Raw genomic sequence first — 27,997 nt, forward strand, 5'->3', positions numbered from 1 at the left:
GCCGAACTTTGTTTACGTCCGGGTGGAGTCTCCGCCATGCATGTTTTTTATTGACCACATTCTCTTTTCGACAGGATTGCCTTTCTCTGAGCGGTAAATCAATTTTCGACGTTTTCCACTTTTGAAGAACCTTATTTTGCGATGTCGACGGTTATTTATATGTTTGAAAAATCAGCCGGAAAAACTGAATAACCTTACCCGCCGGTCCGTGTTTATTGCTGTGATATGCGACGTATTTTCTTGTTTTTCATTTGTTTCACTCATATTTTGCTAAAACGTGTTGAAAAAACTTGTTCGGTACAAAAACGTTCATACCACGTTGTCGACTTTTACATTGCATCGGTTCTATTTTCATAATATACTCGTGTGCCAATTTAAATTGAATGGACTATAACTCATGGTTGTTTGAAATTAATTTGGTTAAAAAAAAGTTTAAAAAAATCCATTTTTTTCGGGGGTACGCAGTTGTAAAACCATTGCGCAATAGTTCAATTATCTCCATTTTTTACATCTCCCTCTGTTATAACAGAAAATGTTTCAATAACTTAATATAATCATTGTCTATGCAGTCAGATAATTTATGTACAATATATATTAACATTCTTTAGTGTTACAGTGTTTCTCATGTCTGGAAAACTGATAAAAATCGCTCCAAGACTTGTCGAAGGTTGTACAAGGAAAATTTAATAAATCAAAATTGCAAATTGATGTTGATATTGGTTTTAAGTGGGTTGTATTTGAAGATAGCGATGAAGGTTGAAAACCACGTGGTCGCCTTCCAACAGTCATACACGCTTTAAAAAAACTAAACCAACGAGTTATTTATAATATAAAAAAAAAATCATTTTTTGAAGATTCAAATCGTTTTGGAAAAATAGATTTTTATTATTTTTAAAATCAATTATCCAAGGATCCAATAAGATTTCAATGCGTTCCTGGTCAGTATGGCTATTTGTTGCGATTTGCGGATTGACCTTAAACCAGTTCACTTCCCAGGAATTCATTCTTCTGGGATTTAAAGTTTTTTTCTCCTCTCTAATGACTATACCTGATTTATATATATACCTAATAGGTATAGTTATTACCTAATTTATATATGTACCTAATACGTATATTATTATTATTATATTATTAGTTATATTGTGTGTCTGTTGTGGCTGCGTGGTGATGAACCTGCAGTTTAGTAGCCTCCCGTCTTTGTTGTTTTGGCGTCTTTCAGACTCGTTTTGGCACATCGGTCGGTTTCTTGTCAGTTTTATAAATTACACAAACTCTCACCAATGAAGATGTCAAAATAATGAAAATACCAAAAACACCTTGGAAAGGTAGTCGAGTCTACTTTTCCTAGATACCATTTCGCTGAATTTCTTCTTTAAACCGAACTAGACTTTTGAATGAACTTTTTCATGTTTTATGAGATAGTGTATTACTATGTACAATGGCCAGTGAAGATCCGTACGACTTTTCTTTAAGACCTGTATTCTGGGTGTGAGATAAACTTTCCTGCTACCTATGAAGAATGATACAATTACGCAGAAAACAAACACTGAGCCCTGAAGATGATCTCAATAAAGATCGAAACGTTGGCACGACAAAGAAAATGGTTTTCTAAAACCTACGTCAGACCAGACCGCATCTCACGATCTCCGAATAATCATTGACCAACGGTTACTAAACACCACACATTTCGTGCTACCGTTTTAGACTATTAGTCATAGGTTGTTTCAGTTCAGAGTGAGGTTATGTATTTCTATTCGTCACTTCCACTATCATTTCACTTGTGCTCTATCTTTTTTATAAGTTTATAGGGCTGGTTCATTTCCTGTCGCCCACATTACAGTAGCCTAATAGTGTATTTTCCAAGCTTTTCATATGTGTTTGATCCCAAACCAACTTGTCGAACGCTCCCATAAATTTGCTCTCTAAGTTATCTATGTACTTTCATAATTAAATCGCGTAGACTAGGCTTAACAGACATAAAAACTGTGTTGACCTTCGCTTCTTCCTGGCAGATTCAACAAGTGTCTGAATGCTTTATCCATGCTTTTGAAATGGTATTACAATGATCTCAGTTCCACTATCATCTTACTTGTGATCTACCTTCTTTATTAAGTTTATAAGACTGGTTCGTTTCCTGGCATCCACATTACAGTAGCCTAAAGGCCTGATTTACAGGTTGCAGCTGTTGAAACGTCATGTTGAGGTACTTACTGGCATCGTCAGGGGCGGGCAATAGCTGTTTACACGGTGCTAGTAACTAGCATGCGAATTGACACTTTTTACTAGTGTCGAGCTACTGGCGATTAACTGGTAGTATTTCTTTACATTGTTAATGTAATAGACAAAACGTTGACATCTGTCCTCTTCTCTTGTTGCTTTTTTGCGTTTGCTTTTTATCACAAAAATGTTCTATGCCCATAGACAAGTGCTTCAAAAATCTATACATTTCGTTTCTTTGGTTGTGTGTGAGGAGCTTTTACAGGAATTACTGCGAGAGAAGAGGATGTGGGTACTAGGTTGAATGCACAGTAAAGAGGTGGGAGCATCAGAAAATATTTAAGAGAGCTTCATTCAACAGATCCTCAGAATTTAAACCAGTTATAAAACTTTTACCTTTTACTAGAAAAAGTTACTGTGCTTTAATAAGTCCACAAGATACTGTGATGCGTAATGTACTGCCTGCAAAACTAAAATTATAAACTATTCTGTCTTTTCTACCATCTGGAACCAATTTCTCGATACTATCAGCTTTTCGTATATCATAAGCAACAACAATAAAACAATTCTGTAATTTACAGAATAAAACGGTCGGTTTTTTTGTTAAATGAGGCAATCATCAAACTTCAACAAGGCTGAACCTGTAAATCACACATTAACTGGTGATGTTAGTGACTGGCACACTGGCATTTCCAGCATTGGCAACAAGGTGTTTACACCTCCAGTCGCTACTGGCCAGTGGCTAGCAAGATCAACTGGCACACTTACTAACAATGTGTAAATCAGGCTGTTTTTCCCATCCTTTTCATATGTTTTTGGTATTTCCAGCTTGTAGCAAAAGTTCCATGAATATACTTAACTCGATCTTGCTCTCTTGAGAGTGGATGTACCTTCATAGTTAACAGCTTGGAATAGGCTTAACAAGCACATAAAACTGTTTTGACATCCATTTCTTCCTGGCAGATTGAACATGTATCTGAATGAGTTTCCCCTTGTTGAGGTAGGATTAAAATGAATTTGTTCACATCTGTTATCATCTTACTTCTATCTGTTTCATCAAGTTTATTAGGCTAGACAATTAATTTCCTGGCACCCACACAACAGTATAATTCTATTTTTTCTCACTCCAGACGCGTTTGTTACTCCCAAACCAGTTCGTTCCATGGAACATACTTAACCAAGGCTGGCAATCTTGAGAGCAGCATCTATGCACATTAATAGTTCAGTGGCATGGTCCTTACCTTGGATTAAGTCCATGTGTCTCAGAGTTATGTAGAAGATACCCTTGTTAGTGAATAAAGAGTCTTAAATTGGCAAAAAAAGCAGTAGTTAACTTTAAAAACGGTGAATTAATCACTAATTGGTAACTGGTTATTTCAGCTTTTATAATGTTATTTTGAATTAATGTACAAGCCAAACTGCCTCCATTTAGTGCAGTTTCTGATCCGGTTTGGTGGGTTCTTTTTTGTAAAGATTAAAAAATGTCATAAAACAAAAATCCTTAATAAAAATAGTATTTAATTTATGTAGTAAAAAATTATTCTATAAAGAAAGAAGCATTGTTCAAATTTTTCTCTGTATGGTCTGCATTGGAACCTAACGACTGATCATTTGGAAAGCGATGAAAAGAAATGCTCTATTTGGCACCTTCAACCTTAAATTCTTCAAGGTGAGTGCATTTTCCATGGGGATAAAGTTGGGTCAAGCCCCACAATGTAGATTAGGTCAGATCGCAAGGCAGGAGGGTTTTCAAATCTCTCCGAGAATTATAATTACATGTGTAAAAAAACTTAAAACATATTAACAGTTACTTATAATTTGTACTGCGTATGTCAGAGGTTGGTTGTTGGCCAAAGCATAGCGGCTTAATAGGTTTGTCGTGGCCTTTCAGTCCCTCTTGGTCCATTTTACCAATTTGAGTTCAAATTTTTGAACCCAGTCCAAAAAGTTGTCAACTGGGAATAACGCTTGTATACTATTGGTTAATTCGTGTCTCGATTTAGTGGGTGCTTGGGATAAATAGTGTAAACAGCAGTTCGTAATTAAAACATCGCATTGGTGTTTATATGTCATTTTTGTATTCAGTAAGACCTCAATAAAACCACTAATTTAACTTTTTACCGATCTAGCAAGATTGCTGGAAGATTCCTTTCTGCCATCCCTCGTGCACGACATATGTCATTAATTCCAAGCTCTACCTGCGAATTTAGATTAAATTTGGTTTAAGTTCCAAGGTATAAATGCTGGATGAGGTTTTTCTCGTTACGAATTAATATCCCTCGGACATTTAATAACGTGTATTTCGCCTTGAAAGAGAACGGCCACTTTCCAAGACCTTCCATTGAGAACTAGATTCTAACGGTCTTCGTTACAGTTTGAAAAGCTGTCGGTGTTCATCGTTAATTGGGAAGTCTTTTTAAAAAAATTAACATTTTACAATGATCGATTGTGTACTTTTGAATTATTTCGCTTAATGGAAGACTAACCGTTTTCAGTAACCAAAAATTTATTTTTAAATTCAAATAAAAAAATATATGTAATTATATTGTTGCTAATGATTGTCCACAATGTCATTTAATATCGCACGCCAAGTCATATTGGGAGAAGCTGGATGAGAGTTTTCTTGAATAAGCTGGTGATGGATCTGGACCGATCGATAAAATTACTTGCACAACGGTTGGTCGATACCCTTCTGAGCAATGGGGGACCAAATTTAAGCATATAATTTTCTTTTACGTACGCAAAATCCATTGCAAAAGTTTGAATAGCTATAAAGCGGAGTAAAAGTCAACAAATTGAGATTCTAGAGTCAAAAAGTTATACATACTTCAATATCACCCAGAAAGTTGACTTAAGCACATATTTCAACGCTAAAATTAGTACAGAAATTGGATTTTAAAAGGTTAAAATCGAACTTTTCAACTGTTCACACAGAAAATACATTTTTGTTGAATTCAATATAATTTTTTTAAATCAAAAACTATAGGAGACATCAAAATAAAAATTATTTACGGTCATAACAGCAAAGTCTTACAAATTAATATTTTGATAGTAATGATTGTTCTGAAAATTTCTGCATACTCGAAGGGGAGAGATTCTAACGTGCTGCTCCAATCGGTCAAATTTTGTTGTTTTGTAAAAAATCACTTTTTAAATCCTTGAAAATCTTTAAATAGAATCTGTTTCGCTCAAGTTCTAGTGTACAAATTCTTGGTGTACGAGTTATTCCATGGAATAGACATGAAGAAGGGCTATCCACAATAGATCTGGGGTCGTAGTCCATGTTCATAATATGAAAGCTATATTTTCCAGGAAATTAACATGTGATTTTATTGGTAATTTTATCATTTATGGAGAGCTTTTGTTTAGGACTGTGGAGTGATAAACCTACAGTTTGGCAATTTCCGATCTTCATATCCTGGGTGTTTTTGGGTCTTTCAGACTCGTCTCGACATTTCTCCAATTTACTCCACTTCCTTTCACTTTTCACCCGAAATTACAACCGAATATACCAAAACGTTCCTGAAATAAAGTAAATGTATATCTGTGTCCGACGAAACTATTTTTCTTGGTTTTTCCTTAGAGAGCTGTTACCTTTCCAGCCAGTACTTGTCTCGGTTAATCTTCAGAGGCACCTACGACGTGATCCGATGTCTCTGCTTCGTCTTAACCGATTTGCCTAGCATATGAATGAGCCTTGGTCTGTCAGACGCGGCATTTCACGTTCTTCCGTGTTGGATTTCTAGAAAGTCGACTAAGTACTAACACACAGACATGCCACTTAAGGCTATGTTCAAAAACTTGATAGCCCAAATCAGCGAGGTTTGGCGGACCAGGATGATCGAGGCAGACCAAATTTCAGGTTCTTAATACCTGCTATCGTCTTAATTCACAAAATCCATTGTAATGCTTACCTGTACTTAATAGTTAAATATTAATACCCAACAATTATGTAGAACCTGTTACTTGGTTGTATTCGATAATTTGCCATTATACAGATTTAATATGCGGTAATTTCCAAGGAATTTCATTAAGCAAGATAACAAAATAGTCTTTTATTATGGATGTTTTTCCTTTGAGTTTGTTTTGAGATAGCTAAGGACGATTAATTCAACATTTCTTTTAAAGTATGCCTATCTTTGCGATTGAACCTCTAAAAAGCTTTTAGTTTCAGCAAATTTTCTTTATTTATGGATGACGCCTTTCACTCACCTTGTGAGCCTGTTTTGTTTTAACCAAGGCTGACGATGCTCACAAGGTGAGTGAAAGGCGTCTTCCGTAAATAAAGAAAATTTGCTGGAACTAAATGTTTTTTGAATTTACTTAAACAATATATACAGATTAATTATTCATTATAGATTATTTTGTAAAGGTTGTATGATTATTTAATGCAAATAGTGAATGGATTTGCACTTAAAATCGTCGGTATAATATTTTTATGTTGGTCTACGTTTACTCTAGTGGGAGGCGGCAACGCGTTCTCGGAAATTAGACAATACAAGGCGATACAAGTCGGCGTCCACAAGGGAGCATTCTTGGTCCCATCCTTTGTATCATCTATGCTGCTGACCTACTTACACACCCCTATACGATCATCACCACCTACGCGGACGATACCGCAATTTTGTACTTTAACTCGTATTCCATCCAAGCTATCTCCAACATTCAAGAACACCTTGAGCTGGTGTAAAAAGTGGAGGAAAGACTGACTGAAGACAGTTGTACAAAGAGTACCTTATGTATAGGCTACAAATAAAAACCGAAAATTTCTTTTCACCACCTTTAGTGGTGAACGTGAAGTAGGGACAAAAAGGACAAACACGAGAGAAAAAACGCGCAGACCAGTCCCTGTATTCACTACCTACTGAAGACTCGCAGACGGACTTCATCAAGGGGGAAGTCACAATTTTAGGCAGAAAGCCAACCAATCAATGATGACTTATTACTGTGATTAAATTTCAAATTTATTCACCTTTACGAACAAGAAAATATTTGAAGTTCGTTTTGGTCTATTAGACATGTTTGGCTTTTCGCTGGTCGGAAAACAGCAATAGGCAGTCACTGAACTGACGATGAAGAAGGACCAAGATGTCCAATATCTGTTCACAGTTTTTATCATCGTTCCCTTTTATTCCGCTCGCGCTAAAAAAATTCACTTTTAAGAAAACATAATTGGAGGACAGGTGGAAAGTGATTGTTGACAACTACGCAGAAAGAGGAAACGGCTCTTCCCCAGCACGCAAACTATGCAATGTAGTGACTCCATAATTTTGTTATGGGCGTGCTCAATATCCGAATCCCGTCCGGCCGGCCGGCGTATTTGCTCAAATCCCTTGTCAGGCTGGTTAAAAGTCGACAATTCATCCGGTGGTTCTAAATGGAATTGGGATCACCGTTGCGACAGGAAACCCCTGGTTATAATCTTACACGAGGGCTGGTGCAGGGCGATGAAAAGTTGCGTAACCAATCTGGAAATTCAAAACGACGATACCCTTTGTGTTCTATCACTTTCACTGGCTTCGACCTCAGCTGAGGGATTAACTTAATGTTTAAAAAAAAATCCGTAATTTCACATATTTGGAAACGTACAAGATCTCCGAATTTCCACCACTTGATCATTTTATGAAGGTTAAACTTCATTTGTTGATGTGAAAAAATGAAATTGCATTACTTTCTAAATATTTTTTGCGTAATCGATATAAAAAATTATAATCATAACATTTGCCAACGTTTGCCTTTTTTATCCTTATCATATCTCTAAGACAAATTGATAAAATACGAAAATGTCAGAAAATTGTCAATGAATGTGTACATTTATCACGTCTATTTTTATTTTAATTATGTAATACATTTTTTTTTAGACAAGGACAGCGATTTTTCTTTTTGGATGTTCTATTTAATTTTCCACATGGAACAATTTTATTAACGAGTGGTTTTCCCTTGACTTGATAACGTAATATGTGTACCCTTATCGCGAGATTATCCATTTAATTAATTTAATTGATGTTTGTTTGTTTCTTGCCCAGGGATTTCGCATTTTATTGGTGTTTTTGTTTGCGCTGGTTGACATTGTAGGTATTTAGTTGTAATTTTTTTCACGAAACGTCACTGAACGAAGGTACATCACCAATTAACTCGGGTGACAATAGTTATAGACCTGATCCTGATACCTATCGGTGGGACGTTCATAAATAACCAAACAAACATAATTATTATTATATGTTCGATTATAATTAATCACAATAAAAAGACAGGATATCATATTTATTATTTAATACAGGATTTTATTTTAATCGATCACCTCATCTGCTAAGTTGAGTTATTTATGTTTCAACCTTCCTTATTATTTCTTCAAAAAGTAGGTTGGTATATGTTGGCATGTGTATGATGAAAGTAGAACTTATCTAAGGAATCCCTAACCATCCCTAAATGCAGGGTGTTTTTGTAACGTACCATGGAGCATATCAGTCTAAGAAAACTAACAGTTTGGTTAGAAGCGGATATTCAAATGACAATGTCGTATTACAAGACCCGGATCAGTTGAAGATACTTACCTGCTTTTTAGCAAGAATGATCACTAGGTACTGACTTTCTTTCGTGTACTATCAAGGGATACAGAGGCATTTGACATTATTGTTAGAAATGTGTGGTGATTAGTCACCGTTAATCGATATTTATTTAGAAATCGTGAGATGTAGGTTTCAGAAAAACATTTTCTTTATCGTGCCAACGTTTCGATCTTTATTGAGATCATCTTCAGGGCCTGGGATTTACAAACATTGTTTACATATAACAATTACATTTTGGATGTGGAAAAGTGAATTTATACAATGCAAAATATATTTTTTATATATTCAATCAAAGTATTTCTACTCACTCAAAGTGTTTGTCTTCTGTGTAATTGTGCCATTCTTGCGTGTCGTGTCGAGAGTGCCAGTGAGATTTTGCTATTTTGTGTTTATATACGTTGGATTTTGAAGGGGTGGGGAAGGATGTCGGTATAGAAAAGACATTTTTGTATAAGGCGTCGGCTTCTTTGAGGTGAAAAGAGCCGACGAAGGGAAAAAATGTGTTGGTAATGGTTCGGCCAGATTATCCTTTCAGGATTATATAGAAAGGGATAAATAGGAAAAGGAAAGCTAAATTGTTGGGAAATTAGACTATGTGAAAAATATTTGATGTGTGGAATGTAATGTGATGATATAGGTATGTTATCTGTATTGAATTTGATTAATGATATTGGCGTAGCTGCGACTGAGTTTACATGTATCTGTTCTGTAATTGATGCTGTGTTTATCTCTGTTGATATAAACCATTTCTAAGAAATTACGTTTATGTTTGTTTTGTTCTGTATGTAATATTTTTGGATTTTTGAAGTCGAAATTGTGTTGGTGTTCAAAATGGTGGGTAGCGAGTGCTGTAGGATTTTGCTTGGGTTTTTTGCAATCATAGATATGTTGCTTTACTCTCTTGTCCAGATATTGGGATGTAAGACCGATGTAAGTTGCCGGACAGTTTAAACAGTTGATCTTGTAGATTACGTCAGATTTATTTGTTATTGGTGTGGGATCTTTAATTTTGGAAAAAAGTGTTTGAATTGTTTTATAATTTTTGAAAGCTATTTTGAAGTTATCGGACAAGAGAAATGTGTTTAATTTATGTGATAGGCCTTGGATAAATGGTATGGAAATGTATGCTGGTTTGTTTGTATTCGATAGACTTAATGTAGTATTATTAGTAATAATGGACGGTGTTAGTGTTGAGTTCACATCTTTCACATTACCCTTGTATTGTATAAATTCACTTTTCCACATCCTAAATGTAATTGTAATATGTAAACAATGTTTGTAAATCCCAGGCCCTGAAGATGATCTCAATAAAGATCGAAAAGATCGAAACGTTGGTACGATAAAGAAAATGTTTTTCTGAAACCTACATCACACCAGACCGCATCTCACGATTTCTAAATAAAAATTATTGTTAGATAAGTACAATTGTTAGGTTTTCCGTTGAGATCTGTGGGGGCGATGAACCTGTAGTTTGGTCGTTTCCGACTGTTTTTATCTGCTTATCCTCGATGTTTTGGTTGTCGGATCCTTTTTGCCTACAACAATGGTTAGTATAACAAATCTATAAAATGCGCTTAGCAAACCCACCGCTGAAGCGTAAATATGTCTGGAAAACCAAAAGCGATGAACAAATTAGGACGAGTACGATCGGAAGTGACCAAACTGTAAAAAATCTCAGAGAAGAAATTGCACAATCTGTCATTTACGTACTAAAGGTGGCGAAGTGCGGAAAAGCCCCCAAAGCAAAGATAAGCCGATTAAAACGATAGAAAACTGCCAAGCTACTTGAACTTTATAAGTTGAGACTGATATGGCCTACCATGCATTCACCAACTAGTGCACCCGTTCTTAATTTTAATAGCGAAGTTCTTTCATTTTCTTCTGTTTGCTCATTTATTCTTTTGCTGCTTAATCGTCATCCCAACATGTGTATGCTATTGTGAGATCTGTAGATGTTTACGTTTTGCGTAGGTCCATTTGACATGGAGTGCGAATATAAAAAGTGCTGTTGGGGACAGTTTTACCATGCGGATTGACGTGATCTACGTGAGGTCTCTCTTCTTTAATTTTTTAAGACGAAACATCGTAATGCAAATTAAAAATCTATTGAGGAAATAACCGCTGGATTCCAAGTTCGTCAGTCATAGTGATAGTGCTACTACTATATTATTCAAAATATTCAGTTTAAGATAAAGGCAGTTTGTAAATTAAGCGCAGAGTGAATGGGAAATAAGACCTGGGTTGCATCACCGAAATCCACTGATATAATTGATATAATATTGGGTTGTCCGGAAAATAATGCAGGATTTTAAGTTTTCATTAAAAAAAATCTATATAAAATATTCTGTTTACGTTTACAGGATTACTCATTTGTATGAATGTCAACACTTATTAATCCTCTTCCAAATGATATTGTTTGTTTACCTCTGTAGCATTCCGCTACTTGGAAATAATTCAGTCATCCTTATAATGTCAAAGCGAGAATTTCGTACGATTTTCTTTTACGAGTTTAAACTCGGCCGAAGCGGAGCCCAAACGGCTAGAAACATTAACCAAGTCTGGGGCGAGGGTTGTGTTAATGAGTGCACTGTGCAAAGGTGGTTTAAAAAATTTCGGGAGGGAGATTTCAGCCTTGAAGATGAAGAAGGTCGTGGAAGGCCTTCCTCTCTTAATGATGATGTTCTGCGATCAGTGGTGGGTGCAGAGCAACTCAAAGTCAGTAAAACGACCGTCGCTGACCACCTCAAGGCGATTGGAAAAGTGAAAAAACTCGAAAATTGGGTTCCACACTCATTAAACGATCGCCAAAAAAATCAGCGCTTTGATGTTTGTGCATCACTTCTTTGTCGAAACAAAAATGACCCATTTCTGGCCAGAATTGTTACATGTGACGAAAAGTGGATTCTCTACGATAACACTAGACGTTCTGGACAGTGGCTCGACAAAGGAGAAGCTCCAATACATTTTCCAAAGCCCCCAACTCATCAAAAAAAGGTAATGGTTACGGTATGGTGGGCTTCATTTGGTTTAATACACTACAGCTTCTTAAATCCTGGCGAAACCATCAATGCTGAATCATACTGTAACCAAATTAATACCATGCATCAGAAATTGGCAGTAATGAAGCCCTCTTTGGTCAATCGGAAAGGGCCCATTTTGTTGCATGACAACGCTCGACCACATGTGTCACGTGTAACGTCACAAAAATTATTGGAGCTTGGCTATGAAACTTTGCCTCACCCACCCTACTCTCCGGACCTCTCGCCTACTGACTACCATTTTTTTAGACACCTGGACCACTACTTAGAACACATAATATTCAAAAATCAAACGGAACTGGAAAATGCATTTATTGACTTTATCAATTCTAAAAATTCTGAATTCTACTCAGACGGAATTAATAAGTTACCAACACGTTGGGATTATTTTGATTAAAGAACATTGCTTTAAAGTAACTAGTTTCTTTTTTTTTGTTTAATACCAAAATCCTGCATTATTTTCCGGACAACCCAATATAAGAGGGTGTGGAGGACTTGCACAACTGGTCTCGCGGGGTTGTTCTCTGGAAGCAAAGGGGTTATGCAACGTGGTCCCCTCCATATTCGTGGATAGGGCAACCGAATCGGTGAACCAGAACTCGATGTTTTTACTAGACGAGTTGGAAATTATTATTTATCAAAAGTGCTTATTAAAATAAGGTTAAAATAGTTTTGTACTATTTGTAAGGTTTAAAAACTAGGAGGACTTGGGAGTTGGATAAATATTGGTTTCATGTCACGTTTTCAATTTTACTGATGGATCAATTCTAGTTTTACATTGTCTGCATTTTACACCAAGTTCAGTATTTTAAGATAAAATTTGCGGTTCTAGTTAATGCTAATTTAATGTAGTTACGAACAGTATCGAAATTAGTTGCATTATTGACAAAGCAGTAATATGATCGTAGGCATATAATTAAGTTACTTTGGATGTTCAGTTTTCAATATACAAGCAAAGGATTATTTTCATCAAAATGAGTAAAAGTATACATGAAAGTGATAGATTTCCCCTCGAAGTGCCAAGCAGAAAGCAGGTCTGATGTGCATTGGATCGTTAGTGTTGGTGGGGTGGTAATTATTGGTTTCCCAGGCTAGATTAAATCTTTGTAAATTATCTCACAATTATTAGCCCCATTTTTGACATATCCTCTATCAATTAGGCACCTAATTCAGGTTAAGACTTTAAATGAGTTTTTTGTAAATTGTGGTTAAAGGGGGGGGACTGATTGATTCGAATCAAATCTGATCAAAGGTGAACAGTCGAAAAAACAAAAGTTACTAATGATAAGATCTACTTTCATTTACCTTTTTATAAATCGGTTCCACGTCTTCGATTCGGCCTGGTCGAGGATCAGAGTGTTAAAGTAGACCCGTGTTTTTTTCGTTCCAGATCGCGAAAAAGATTGCCAATGAGAGAGTTCTACTTATAGGCGTTATTTATGCCCCCGGTTCTAAACTCAACGATCTTATCACAGATTTTCTGGGCGAAGGAAATAATTAAAAATCATGTCCTGCGGCCTGACAAGAATTCATTATAGCAACAACTGATTAAAATAATCAGACAATGCTGGCCAAGTCCAAAAATCCAGCCTGCCGTGAACTTATTTTCCTTCTATCCAGTCACACTCTTCTTTTCAGAACAAAAGTTTAACATTACTGGTTAAAGTTTAATCATTAAAGTCCTTAAATAACAATTGGATGCAATTATCAATTCTGACATTTTAAATTCTACATGTCTGGTAACAAAACTTTGGAATTTTTAAATGATTAAATATGTAAAAAGATAATTGAGGATGTTGATCAAGAGCTGTTCGTGAAATACTACAGGAATACGGGGATGGAAAAACCATTTGCTTAATGTACTTTCAATTCTTTTACTGTTTCTCCAGCCAAGTTAAGTTTTATGATAGAACGGTAACCGATACTATTTTCTTTATCCCATAAGTAGCCTCTCTGTACCTCAAGGCCGCGTCAATGATTGATAAAATAACACGGTAACAAATACAAATACACGGTAACATAGAGACAAGAGAAAAACTCGATAGTGTAGTTATCAGTCATGCTACGTCAGAGTACTCGACATTCCTCGGAGTAATTGGAGATAGTCCTTCCATTCACGCTAATAAATTACGTGCACTACGAGTGACTTCACACTTCGATATTCCTCGGGGTAATAATTAAATTTACATTCACTAATTCCGTGGTCCGCTTGACCAATTAATATATTAAAATTAATTAAAGTTTTTAGTTGCGATAAAAAAACCTTAATTAATTGTAATATATTAAATTTACACTTCACAATTTATACATTTTACCCTAGAGTTTTATATCTAAAGTCAATAAGCTAATGTTTTATTTTGCTCTCTCTTCGATTGAATCTGTCGAATTGGTAAATATTTCTCTGTCTTTTATCATTATGTAAATTTTTGCATTAATTATTGAATTATGTATATACAAACACCTGTAATACTTGGGGAACAGGTAGAAAATTATAATGCCTAATGGCAGGGATACTGTTGATTACTGTGGGGGGGGAGTACCCTTCAATACTAGATATTCCTTAGGGGATAAGTCCCTTCATACGCGCTAATAATTTCGAGCGAATCCCGCTCGTGACTCTTAAGTTTTTCGTTTCAACCAAGACCTTACATTAAAAGACTAATAATTACATTGACATTCGCTGAAACGTCAGGTGTTATAAAGAACAAAGATGTCTTAACTTTAAATAATTTCCAAAATAAACGAGGAAACATCAGACAATAGGGAAAACGTTATAACAAAAACAAAATTAAATTAAATAAAACAAGGAAACAATCTCTTCCACAAAATTTAATTTTTGCCATGTAATTGAATACAGAAGAGTTTTATATTTAAACGGTCATTTCAAAAAAGTCCCGTTTTATAAACCACTTGTTGAATATGCTCCTGAAGCATGAACTGTACGAGAATCCTTAAACAAAATCTTATATACCAATAAACACGGCAATTATTTATAAAAAGCTCTTAAAATGTTTTAGGTTTTAATAAAATTTTCAATCTCCTGAAATGGAACGGTAAAAGGTAGAAAGGCACACCCTCAATAAGCTATGCAGAGCACAATGACACTCATGGAGTATTGATTAAACGTTAAGCTTGTATTTAAAACTAATTGACTTTAAGGAAGATAGATAACACTCTATTTTTCGCCATTCATGGTTTGCTTCTCTCAAATCATTAAATCTTACTAGGCTAGCATGTTTCCGTGGTGGCTATTGTTGTTGTTTGCCGGCTTGAAGCATTATAGTGTCGTCAATTTTGCTTTTCTTAAAAAAAAATATTTTTTTTTAATTTCAAACGACTGGGTTAATACGTTAAAAAAATTACTGCGTAGTTCAATAAAATGGGAAAACTGAAATTAGAGCTGAATGGAGACGGTGGGGCGTTTTGCAAACAATATTTGTGAAGTATTAAGGTTTTAAAATTTTTTAAATAAGGTGTTGGCCCAGTTTTAATCCTCCTTGGCCGGATTGAGTGTAAATGCAAAATTTAATTGAAGACAATATCATGTGAAAGGTGCTAGGAGATCGCCAGGTCCGGTTTGCCCGAAAGGTCGTTGACCCGTTCACTCGGGACCTAGCCGAGGGGGCGGATCCAGGACGGGGTGGCTAGGTCAGGCGAAGCTGGGGTGAAACGCCAGGACCTAGGTCACCTCAGGCATCCTTGCTCCTTTAACATCAACTCGACAAGAAACCCCCTTCCCATACCATGCACCAATACACTGGAGGCAATGCAGCTGTTTTTTGTTTTCCTAATAAAAGGGGTTATTTTTATCGGAAATGCTTAACTGTAACCGGACTAGATCAAACTGTAACACACTACGTTTTACAACTATCAGTAAAATTTGTCTAGTCATTTATCATTAAACATTCTTGTTTGATATGATAATAATACAGTCTTAGTTCAATCACTCACAACCTAAAGAAAGGAAAATTAAACAAATCCCTGGAGAATGAGTATTCCATAGAATGGACATGAAGAGGGACAAACCACAGTATATCTCTTAGGTCGATGGTTATGTCCACAAGGTTGGATACTTCAGGAATTCGAAATATTTTCTTTTTGTAATTGTACGAATTTATTTTTATTTATAACTGTAATTATAATATACAGAGAGCTTTTTTTTTAGGTTTGTGGGGGTGATAAACCCATAGTTTGATATATACCGTCCTCATATCGTGGTCGTTTTGTGTATTTCGGACTCATTTCGACCTTTCGTTAATTTCCTTGAGTTCGTTTTATTTTTTTACCCAAAATCTCCACTGAAGAGGGTGAAATGCTTTTCTTCCTTTGAGATCTGTTGCCTTCCCAGCACTTGTCCGGACTAGTTAGACTTGTTTCGCAATCATCACTGATGGATTTGTTGGTTTTTTGTAATTCCCTTTATTATCTTCACAAATTCGTGCCTGATAAACTGAAACGATGAAGATAGACATCTGGGATCAACTAAATTACTTTTCTTTGTTTGCTTAGTGCCACTTTTGCTAATGCTTTTTGCTAAATTCCTTTGCAAATTGTTCCTGTGTCACTCTTTATACATCCGGATCTGATGTCTGTTTCGTTTAAGCCAATTTGGCAAGCAATGAGCACTGCAGCTCCTCTCAGGTTTTGGTCTGTCAGACGCATTGAGGCATTTCACGTTACTCCGGGTGGATTTCAGTTATTTCACAACTAGAAACTCGACTAAGTAAACTAACACACAGATAAATGTTCAAAAACTTGTGTGATAGGCTAAATAAGCGCGGTTAGGCGGACCAGGAGGATCGGAGAAGACGAATTTCAAGTTTTTTCTTTATACCTGTTATCTTAGTCAATTCCAGATCCATAGTGCCTAACGGCAACTTAAATAGCAATATACTTAGCAATTATGTCTGGTTGCGTGCTTGTTTCGATAATTTTGGTCTGCCTATCACTTTCTATGATGGTTTTGGCTTTTGACCATCTTCAGTGGAGTGTTTATTGAGATCCTTTTATACGATTTATTACACAGTTGAGCGACTAAGTGATCTCAAAACTAACGTGCTAAAGGTTCAAATTCATCACTTCACACACTCTCAAACTGACATGATAAAGGTTCAGATTCATCACTTTATAGACCCCAAAGTGGAATCTCACAGTTACATTAAACCCAACATAATCTAATGAACTAATACATGTTGAATTAGAATCCACCGGTCTTTCTTTGGGAATTCCAGTTGCTAGTCTTTATGTTAAAAAATTATAAAAAGTCAAAACATTGATTATTTCTTGACTTTTTTCATACGAACTTCCTACCCATTTCGTTAGTTCAAGTTGATCAATTTTACTGAACTGGTTATGTATAATTTAACATTTAAAAAAATTGGATCATCTACCTGCGTCCGATAACTATTAATAGTTCTTAATAAATTATTGCTTTATACTCACTATACTTGTCAACCGTGTCTCATAAAAATGCTAAAGACAATGCGAATATGTAATCACACGTTTCGGCTGAGATTTATTTTAATTTCATAAATTACGCGTGGTATTAGTTTAAAAGGTTTAAGAAATTGCAGATGGCCCATTAGAACCTAGTCGAAGGTTACTAGTTAATAATACACCATTTCGCATTTTTTTCAACTTTAAACGTTTGTAATTATTATGTAGTGTAAATTAAGTATATAATTCTTATGTAATAATATAAATATAAATAGAATACGTATATAACATCATAAAATGAGAATAAATAACTTTTATATACTTTTTGTTAATTGTCTAAATTTGATTCCGCCAACGGACTTGACTCTGCGTGTGAAGTTCAAACCAAGTTTACTGCGTCTGTTATGTCGAGGAACCTAATTTTGATTTAAATGTATAATTTACGCTTTTCGGTGATAAAATTTATCAACTTACAATTAAACCATTTTTCGGTTTTTCCATTTCTTTTTTCGCTCGTTTGTAAAAAAAGTGACTTTCATGAACGACCTATATAGGTCGTCACCTTTTATATATTTTATTAATTTTTTTGTGTGCTTTTAAGGGAAATTTTCCATAGACCGCCACAGTCTCGAGGTCGTGAAATTGTGTCAGTGCAATTATTTAGCCCTGAGACAATTTTTTAAAGCACTTCGGGCAAATTGTCGTATTCAGTGTGCCAATCCAATTACCCTATGTTATTAATTTGAAAGGGGGCATGATATTAAATTTGAATTATACACGTTTCCCCCTGAAATCTGGGCTAAAGTATAATTTAACAGCGTATCACTATTTTCTAAAACGAAAAAAAACATGATCGGAATATTAATAAGGCTATAATAAGTTCATAGTTAATAATCCCCAGTCGTAGTACAAATTTATTCATTATAGAATTTGTAACTATTATGGAAATTTCTGTCGCTTTTGCGTGATACAAACGTACGATGTAGAATTCAGTTATTTTTTAAACCTTTTTCCCTCATATGGGAGGTCCAGACGGAAAGTTGGAATTGTGCGATCAAACATTAACGGGAATGGAACTTCTCCTTTTACCTCTCGTAAGATCCAGTAATCGTGTTCCTTCGTGACGAGTTGCGGACCGGGTTCATTGACTGGTCAGAATATTGGCCGATCGGCACTCCTTGAAACTTAAAGGAATTAAAAAAGAAAAAAAATTGGCTTTACAGTCTGTTCTTCTTGTACAAAAATTTCCGATTCTCCTTACGTCAAATAACAAACAACTTGTTTAATCCTTCTACTGATTGTTAAACACTTTATGTACGAAAGATAATAAATTTACTAGTATGTTAAGAAATCAATGACTTATAAAGTTTACAGAGTGAAGTAATACTTGCGGCACATCATTTACAATCCGGCCCCCTGCTTTGTCTTACTTTAGATATACTGCGTGGTGTACCTCTTGTTCAGATATACTGCGTGGTGTACCTTTTGTACCACGATGCTCTAGCTGTCGTCTAATTCATCTAGTTTTATGTTAGAATAATAAGTTTCCAATACGTTTTCACTTCATTTTGTATATTATTTTTCTATATACTTCTTACTCTTATGCTATATCTTTTATTTCGCTCTTTGCCCATTTGTTGATTTCGTTTCGTTTCTGTTGCTGTCAGTAATATCAAATATCTTGAGGATATCATGGATTCATATTCTGCAATTGCAAATGCTGTCCTAGGATTGATACAATATAAGTGGGATTGGCTTTATTGCCTTTATACAGTTGGTTTTCGATACAAGGTTGGGAAAGGCTTTTTTTCGCTCAATTTGAAGACTGAGAACGGGTGATACCATCTGCAACTCTTACGCCGCTTTGGGTTGATAGATTCACGATTATGCGAGAGATGCCAAACTGCGGAACCTTGGAAATGAGAAATAAACTAAGATTTGAGAAAAGAAACCTTAGACCAGCTTGTCCCGTTAATCTCGATTCCATTTTGAGCTCTAGGGATTATAAAGATTATAAATGTTTATACAAAACATTTATTCAATAATCGGGAGTGCGCTTTTGACTGGGAGGTCTAGGTCTTGATCAAGCTGCTGTCATGGCGTCTGGAATGGATATGTCTTGTCCTGTGTGAGGTACTCTAGGCCACGGACCCCATTGTAGACTTTGCCACAAAATAGGATACATCCCAAAATGGATCCTAACGAGTCGAAAACTTGGTGGAACAATACTCCAGACAGAGGTCGAAGAGTTGGACTCCTGACACGGCATTGCTGCTTAAGAAGGCGCATGTACCGAACAGGAGTACTGATAGAAGAGACTGCCAGGAAGGAGAGAATACAGGAGGACACGTTTTAAGGTTTTTTGAGGGTCTATTCTTGCAACTAGGATAGGTAAGCCACAAGCAAGATCCTTTGCTAAGGAGCCGTTGGCAAGGCTATGGAGGTTGATTTACAACCTGAAGCTAGACTGCGATTTAAAGAAGCCTAATAGATCTATTCAAGTCGAGGTCCTGAAGCCCTGTAGCAATCTCTTTTATCACTATCCTTTACCCTGTGTAAGGAGTGAGCTTGAATAATGAAAATATAAATATAGAGCTTATTTAAGTTTCTTCTTACTTTTTAACCTCTATCAATTACTTTGTCCAATTCATCCAGTTATTTGTTGGATGACCATTACATCTTATGATACTTGACTAGGGTATTTCATTGTCTTCTATATTTTAATTTCCTACTCCTTTTATTAGGTTCCTTCGTCTTAATTGCTCTGCTATTTTCTTCGTATTATTGTTCGTCGTACAAAAATATCATTTTTATTGCTTTCGCTATTTCATTTTCCTGCTTATCGGTGTCGATTAAAATATTTATTTGATCACGGCTTAGTTAATTGAGGTGACAGACCTCCGATTTGCCAGTCATTTGATAACAGAGGCTTTTTTTATTATTCGAGCTCATCTGTAACTTGAATGAAACTTTGTTATTAGCATTTTTTCTTGACGGTTTATGTCAATATTGATGACGGGTTGATCACGAAACATTATGACATTGTACAAACAGCGGGATAAATTATTATTTGCGTTGCCTTTTTCACATTCCCTTCTAACCGCCTTTCACTAATGGTTTCTTAATTTCCACGTCGTTCATATGATCTGACAGCCTTGATTTTTTATATAAGAGGAACATTTTTAAAAGCTAGCCCTCTATTTAATATAAATTATAGAAATGAGATGGGAGGTAATGAGGCAAAGATAGTCGGGCGTACGTCGCATTTGTCACGTAGCGGTCCTGAATTGGATCATTTTTTTCTTTATTTGTGGATCAGATGAGTTGACTAGTTTCATGTTGTCTATTATCAAACATTCAAAGGTACTAGTCGAAACCTGGAATATTAACCTTTTCAGGCAATAAGATCAACACGATATTCACTAGATACCACGAATTTTTCGTGTTTTTTTTTTTTTTTTTTTTTGTAAAATATTGTTCGACTTGCCGATTTAGACAAAGATTAAGCTTCTTGAAGCTGATACAGAGGATAAAGTTCACTCTGACATTACTCCTTTAGGGGGGTCAGTTTGTAAAATGCACGCCTGGCCTATCTGACATTTCCAAGGGGTGGGTGTGTTAGTTAATCGTGTCGGCGACTGTCACTTCACGCCCCTCCTTCGATAATGGACCTGGCGATCAACCTTGATATTTAAATATCTCCTGGAATGCGTTATCATAAAAAATTGGAATGGTTAAGTAAGAATAATGTCAATTTATCCACGACCCGTTATTCCCGACTCGCGGCTTGACAAGAACTAACGGAAAATTGAGTCATTGTCGCTTTGAAAATTTGATATCTAGTAAAACGTGCAAAGATTAATCCTTTATCAACACTTTTTATGAACTATTTTTAAGTCGATTTCATTCTATAAAAAGTTTTGTTGTTTTGCGTTCTTTTGTAGTCCAATGACTTTACTTTAAATTAAAATTCAGATAATTATGGTTTTTAGTTGAGATAAAAAAGTCAGTGGTCAGCGGGATTCGAACCCACGATCTTCGGCCAGATACGCCGCTGCTATACCACCTGAGCTATTGCGATCTCGATCCACTCCGACACTAACTTCCCATCTCAACCCCCTCAAACTATTCGCCAAGCGGACCACGCAAACTAGTGAATTTAAAATTCAGAGTTGGAATTTGGTCCAGTCATCATTTCTGACATCTCTTCGCAACTGGAATTCTTAAACACGTTCTTTTCTATTTACATACCTTTCACTCACGTAGGGTGAAAGAGTATTCGATATTCCTCCACCCTTTACATTTACTAACATAATTGAGGGGCGTTGGTGTATTCAATATTACACCATCAGCCCTCTCACTCTACATATTCACGCTCAAAAATACATTTTCTATCAACACATGCTAGGGACATAAAACCATACACAATAAAACAACCCTTATGCTCAAGCACGATGCTTATATCGGGTAGGAACCATTCTCTACGTAGAGCCAAGTAGTTGCACCCTTCAAATTAGTTGGGGCACGGCACAGCGAGCAATATTTTTCTACAAGCAGGGCACATATGTGGGCTTTGTACTAAAATAAGTGTCGTATGTCAACCTCGTACTAGGAACACAAACTATCAGTATTACATACTAAAACAACTATACAATACAATAAAACAACTCTGTTTCCTCCAAGAATCTTATCAGGGGTCCCAGATACTCGCAGATTGGAGAGTGCTCAAGCACTTTATCGGGTGGCATTCCAGCCAACCTTTCTCAACATGCACGGTTCCTTAATCCGATGAGGATGACCGCCATATTTCACACCAATAAATACATTCACTGTCAACACACGTCGTGTGCATAAAACTGTCGGTACTATATATAATAAACTTTCCAAAAAATCAGATCAGGAGTCCACAAAGATTCACTGACATGCTCGAGCACAATGTTTATATTGAGCAGCATTCCTTCTTGCTCCTTATATGGAACCAACTTAAATTGAAAACAGTCGTGAAATAATAATTTCGTATTGGATGCGTTCAATTTAGTTTAAAAATTGCACGTGAGTTTCGGATTATAGCCACATCCCCCGTGTCACAAGCAATTATTCGTGAGCCGCTTTCGTCTCAAATCTAAATCAATATAAAAAATATAATCTCCTATTAAAAATAGATTATGTTACGAAATACGATGAATTAATGGACGGGTATGCAAATAAATGCCTAAGAAGCTGGTAATAAACTTAACAACGTTAACGGTTTTAAATAAGCACAGCCTGAGGTGTTGGACACCACAAACAAAAATATGTAGAACAAAAATTGTGCTAAAAATAATTCGTTGACGTCTTGCCGAATCTGTTTTGCGTCGACACAACAGGCAACTACACCTGTCTTCGCTTAATTACCATTGATTAGTATTGTTATTTTAAATTAGGATTGATTTATTTTGGATGGAGTGTACGGCTTTTAAAATAAATTCGAAATATGCGGTTGAGTTAGTTATGTCAATAGGTTTGTATTTTCATATATATTGATCTAAGATATGAAATAATTCACCATTATGTTGAATAAAACAATAAATAAGTAAAGAATCGAGTAGTAAATCGATAAAATGTTTTGCTATTTTAATCTTATTGATACATGTTTATTAAAAAATTAACTATTTTAAATGGTATCAAATTTATTTTGTCGCATAGTCGTGCAACTTTGTTAGATTATGCTAATGAGTCCGTTATTACAATTCCAATATGAGTTTTGAAAGAAAACGGCATCGAGTCGGGAAAACATGTCAACAAAATAACCAATTTTATATAATATTTCTGTTAAGGACTTGACTTGAATCAAGTAGAAATTATTTTTGTTTTTTTATTACAATATTTATGCTGCAGTATTTGTTGCAAATTGTTTTACGAATTTAATTTGAAGTGTTATATTTCAAATCCACTTGTATGTACATCGACTCAGATAGTCCTCCAAGGTCTTCAGTGTTTGTAACAAAGTTAATTATGACGGATTGGGGGAAAATCCATTTTTTGTAGTTCGGTTTTAAATAGACATTTCAGCATTGAAATGCGATGTTATCTTTTTTTCAAAACATTTTTCATTGTAATCACCAGTAGGTCCGTTTGAACAACATGGCAGATCAAATTTTTGACATGTGCCTTCTGTAGATACAATATGACCAGAGATTGATTTTTGAAAACGTCATTTTTTAAGTAATTTTCAATGGTTTAATTTTTTGGTATAAACGGACGCGTCTGCGGAGTTGAACTTAAAAACATACTTGTGAAATTTCCTGTTGCGGTACGCGTGAAACCGTTTCGGCTTCTCGCAGTCTTCAGTGGTTGCTCACAACTGAATAGTGCGAAAAAAATCCACAACAGGGTGGCCAGGGGGACCAGGAAACGGGCACAACTACTTCTCTTACCACTTTTTTAAATGTTTTATTGCTTTCCTTGAGTAGCCGTGATACTTAATTCAGACTAGACTTCACAGACAGTTAGGACGTGTTTTAATTTGGCTTTGTTGTATCTTTGCAGATTCAGCAAGTATATTAGTAAGATTTGCTGAGTGCGTGCGAGTATTCAGTTTCTTTGAATGTAGTTTTGTGTCTTATTCAAGCAAAATTATAAAAATATTATACAATATTACTTATAATATATTTACAGGGTCTAATCAAATTAGCACACAGAAGATTTGGCCGACAGCCGAAAACATTGAGTATAGGCAAGCGAATATGATCGGAACTACTAATCAAAGTAACACACTAAATATTTAAATGAAAAAACACGTCTAACAGTCCAAAACATCGAACATGGGAAAACCAAACTGATCGGAACTACTAATCAAAATTACACACTCAAGATTGAAATACCCGGACATGTCTAACTGTCAAAACAGGCCAAAATGATTAGAACTGCTAATCAAAATATTACACTAAAGATACTCAAACACGTGTAACAGTCCAAAACATTGTGTATAGACAGATCAAAATGATCGTACGTACTAATCGAAAAAACACACTCAAGATGTAAATATCCAAACCAGTCTAACAGTCCAAAACAGCGAGGATAGGTAGACCAAATTAATCGAAACTATGTGCTAATCAAAATAATACATTGAAAGTAGCTAGAAGTCCATTCAAGTCTAATAGTCCAAACCGGCTAGGACGGGCAGATCAAAATGATCGGAAACGACCAAATAGATTTAATGTGCGGCTAAGCTTCTGTGTCAAACGTACAACAATAAAATCTTATAATTAGTTGATACAAACTCACCGGTGGTCCGTCCCACACTTCTGTCCTAATTTTAGTTGATACCCAAAATTTTTACAATTTGGTCGACAAGTTGGTTATTTTACCTCGTAACTTAAAAAGTTACACGTTTGTTCGAAATCCCAGTGTAGTTTATTGCGAAAGAAATTGCGAAGAATGTCTTTCACCTTGGAGGTCATGATTCTGCCGCCTCGGGTGCCCTTTCTTCGGCTTCACGTCTCTTCTTGCATCAGAGGCCCGATCACTGAATACAATCTTCAACCCCAAGGACAAAACGCCGTCTCTACAAAAAAAATTATGTTTTTATTGGGTCAGATTTGTATTTATAAGTTGTAATGTTTATTGTATGAAATCATCTATAGGATTGCCATTATACGAAGAACATTATTCGGCATTGTCGTCAAATGAGACTCTTTTAAATATATAACTCTTTTAGACTACTTTTAAGAAAATAAAATGTTCTAACATAAAAAAGTAATGGAATTCCTATCATTCACATAGTTCAAAAACACAGTAGAAAATTTGCTGAATTTAAGTTTTATGAAGCAAGAGTGTAAAGTAGCATTGGAAATTTCCTCTCAACATTGAAAATTAAATAAGATTTGTTCTCGCACGTGTGTATGAGGCCAGTTTTTGTCTCTCTTTTTAAAAATAATCACATCCCATTTCTCAGGACTTAATCTCCCTTTGATTTTGTTTATTTACACAAAACACTGGTAAAGGGGTACGTAATGGGCACTTTTCTAAAATAGAACCCAGACGGATAGACCACTGAGTGAGACACCTCTTTACAAATTAAATATACCTTTTGTTTCTCATGGAGGGGGTTTCAGAAGTAGGCTAGCTCCAGAAATAATTCCCACTGGCACGGTTTGGGAACGTTCTACCCCCTGGTCGTATTGGTGATATTACCAATGCTAAAAAAGGCTACAATAGTAAACAAAACTCCCAAGGTGGTCGTGGGCTAGGTCAGATTCATTTCCATCCCCCTGGTGTTATACACGGGATGTTTTTATACCACAGATCATTAGGCAAAGAAGCTGAGAGAGGCATGGTAAAAGATAAATAAAAAAAAGACTGTTTCAACAACTCGCGAAGAAGTCTTCGTATAAAAAAAAAAAAAAAAAAAAAAAAAAAAAAAAAAAAAAAAAAAAAACAATGCAAGGGTAGAAAACAAGAAGCGTCGAAAAACAGACCCGATTTCAAGTTGGTTGGATGAGAAAAAAGCTGGAAAAAAAATAATATTCAAGATAGTAAAGCAAGTAAAGGAAATCATAGGAAGTGGGCACAATCATCTTCTAACTAACAATTAACTGTTGAGGATGAAATAAAGGGAGAAGAGGACTTCAGTTGCCACTGAGAAGATTCAAAATTTAAAATAGACAGGTTTTAAGAGGAGCATTACCCTTACCAACTTAATTACCAACCAAATAACAAATGATTTTAAAAAAATCTATGATTTAGGTTTCCAAAAATAGTGTAACGCTGAATTTAATTATAAAATTCCTTTGGTACTAAGATAACCTAACGGGCAGGGCTGGTAGGTATTGTTTTATTTATTAAAGGCAAGTACTCCACCACCACGTCTTGGTGGTCTTGGTAGATACTTCGTTTTGTTTATATAGAGAGTGAATGTATTTATTAGAGTGAATCTGTAGTCTGAGACGGTTGTGGGAAATTGACACACACCCCATCAGGGTTTAATTGTTATGGTTTAACACCTAAATTAAATTAGTATAGATGATTTGGATACTCAGTTGGAGGTAATAAATGTTTCAAATTAATGACTTTTTTACCTAGATAGAAAATTCGAAAGAATTAGGCTTAAGTTAGACTTAGAACATTAAGACAATTCATATAGCAAAAATTAAAGCTTGTACTATTTTTACTTTATTTAATTTTAATATCTGGTTTTTGGTGTAGCTAAAGTAGGTTTGTTGTTTTTTTTTTTACAATTTTTACTGCTTCTCTACAATTTTTCTCTTTGTTATTTTCATTTTTTATCTTTTTGTAATTTTTAATTATGATAGTATCGTTGATTGAATATATGATTTAGCCAACAAGATAAAGAAAAAATGGCGAAAAGGAGGGAAAATTTAAAAGGTGGGGTTGAGATGGGAAGTTAATGTCCGAGTGGATCGAGGTCACGATAGCTCAAGTGGTAGAGCAGCGACGTATCAAGCCGAAGATCGTGTGTTCGAATCCCGCTCGTGCCATTGACTTTTTTATCACAACCAAAAACCTTAATTAATTGTAATATATTAATTGGTCAAGCGGACCACGAAATTAGTGAATGTAAAGAAAAAATCTGAATACAGATAATAGTAAATAAAATAAGATTTCTGTGACAATAAAACAAAATGGAGTAAAAGAATTATGTCCCTCCGTTCAAAAATAATTTTTTTTATAAATAATGGAACTACGCTGTTTGATTTATTTAGAGAGGGACTTCAGAAATTTATATGCGACTTCGTTTGCGTAAGAAAACCAATTTTAGTATTAAAAAAAAAAGATTGTAAATTAAAACCTTCAACGCCGGAAATTATATCAAGGAAACTGGTTTGAAATGTTTAAAAAATCAAAACCAAAAGGGCAGTGGTGGAGGTAAAAAGTCTCCCGTTTTACATTTTTCTTCGTTACCCCTTCCTCCTCGTCTCGGAAATTTGAGAAAGGAGCTAACTGTAAACACTTTTTCTTTTTTCTTTTCGAAATTTCATTTTGAACCGGTTCGCTTAATGGTATGGAGATTGTTATATGTGGAAACACTGTGCACGCACTTACGTAACTTCGACCGCAGGGGGAATGCAAAAGATAAAACCAGACTTCAAGGTTGGTTTTCACTCAAATTTCAACCAGTTTCCAAATGTCAATATTTAATTCGTTTTATTCGAGCAAACAAGTCTGGCTGGTCGATCGAACTTATGGAGTTGGAGTAACTGTCAAATACAGGAGTGATAAATAATAATTGTTTAGGGACATGAATCGTTAGAATTTCTACATTAATCTCTTCGGGCCGCCGTTTCTTTGGCAAACTGCATTCCGTAGATAGAAAATGTAAACCTAGTAGAACCGCTTTAGCAATCGTAATATAAAATTATTACTGTCACTCGTGTTAGATGTAGGATTTCATTGCAAAAGTTGGCAGACATCTGTTGGCATTACAAATATTTCAGTTATAACGTGATTTAATGAGAGACATAATTTTAACCAATACATATAACAGTTGATGATGGGTGTTGGTCTACGAGTCGATGAACCTATGCTGAACCAGCATAGGATGGTCACTTATTGGGTCCGTCCACCTGCGAGTTCAGCATGACAATTACAAGCAAAATAACTGTAAAAACATTTAACCGTATACTCCAGAAAAAACATAATATAATAAAAAATATAATTAAAATCTGAAAGCGCAACATGGTATTTTTTTACGAGGGTTCGCAACAGCAGAGGTTATATGAACCCTAGGGGTGGCGG

The 27,997-nt window shown here is 35.4% G+C and overlaps 1 protein-coding gene across 1 annotated transcript in view; it reads left to right on the forward strand.

Moving 5' to 3' along the window:
- Positions 1 to 27,997, forward strand: part of LOC106668319 (KH domain-containing protein akap-1) — a 115,373-nt gene that overhangs the window by 371 nt on the left and 87,005 nt on the right. The window lies entirely within an intron of this gene.

Source organism: Cimex lectularius, unplaced genomic scaffold (genome assembly GCF_000648675.2).
Source record: "Cimex lectularius strain Harlan isolate CLEC.00 unplaced genomic scaffold, Clec_2.1 scaffold11, whole genome shotgun sequence".
In the NCBI taxonomy this organism is placed as follows: Eukaryota; Metazoa; Arthropoda; class Insecta; order Hemiptera; family Cimicidae; genus Cimex; species Cimex lectularius.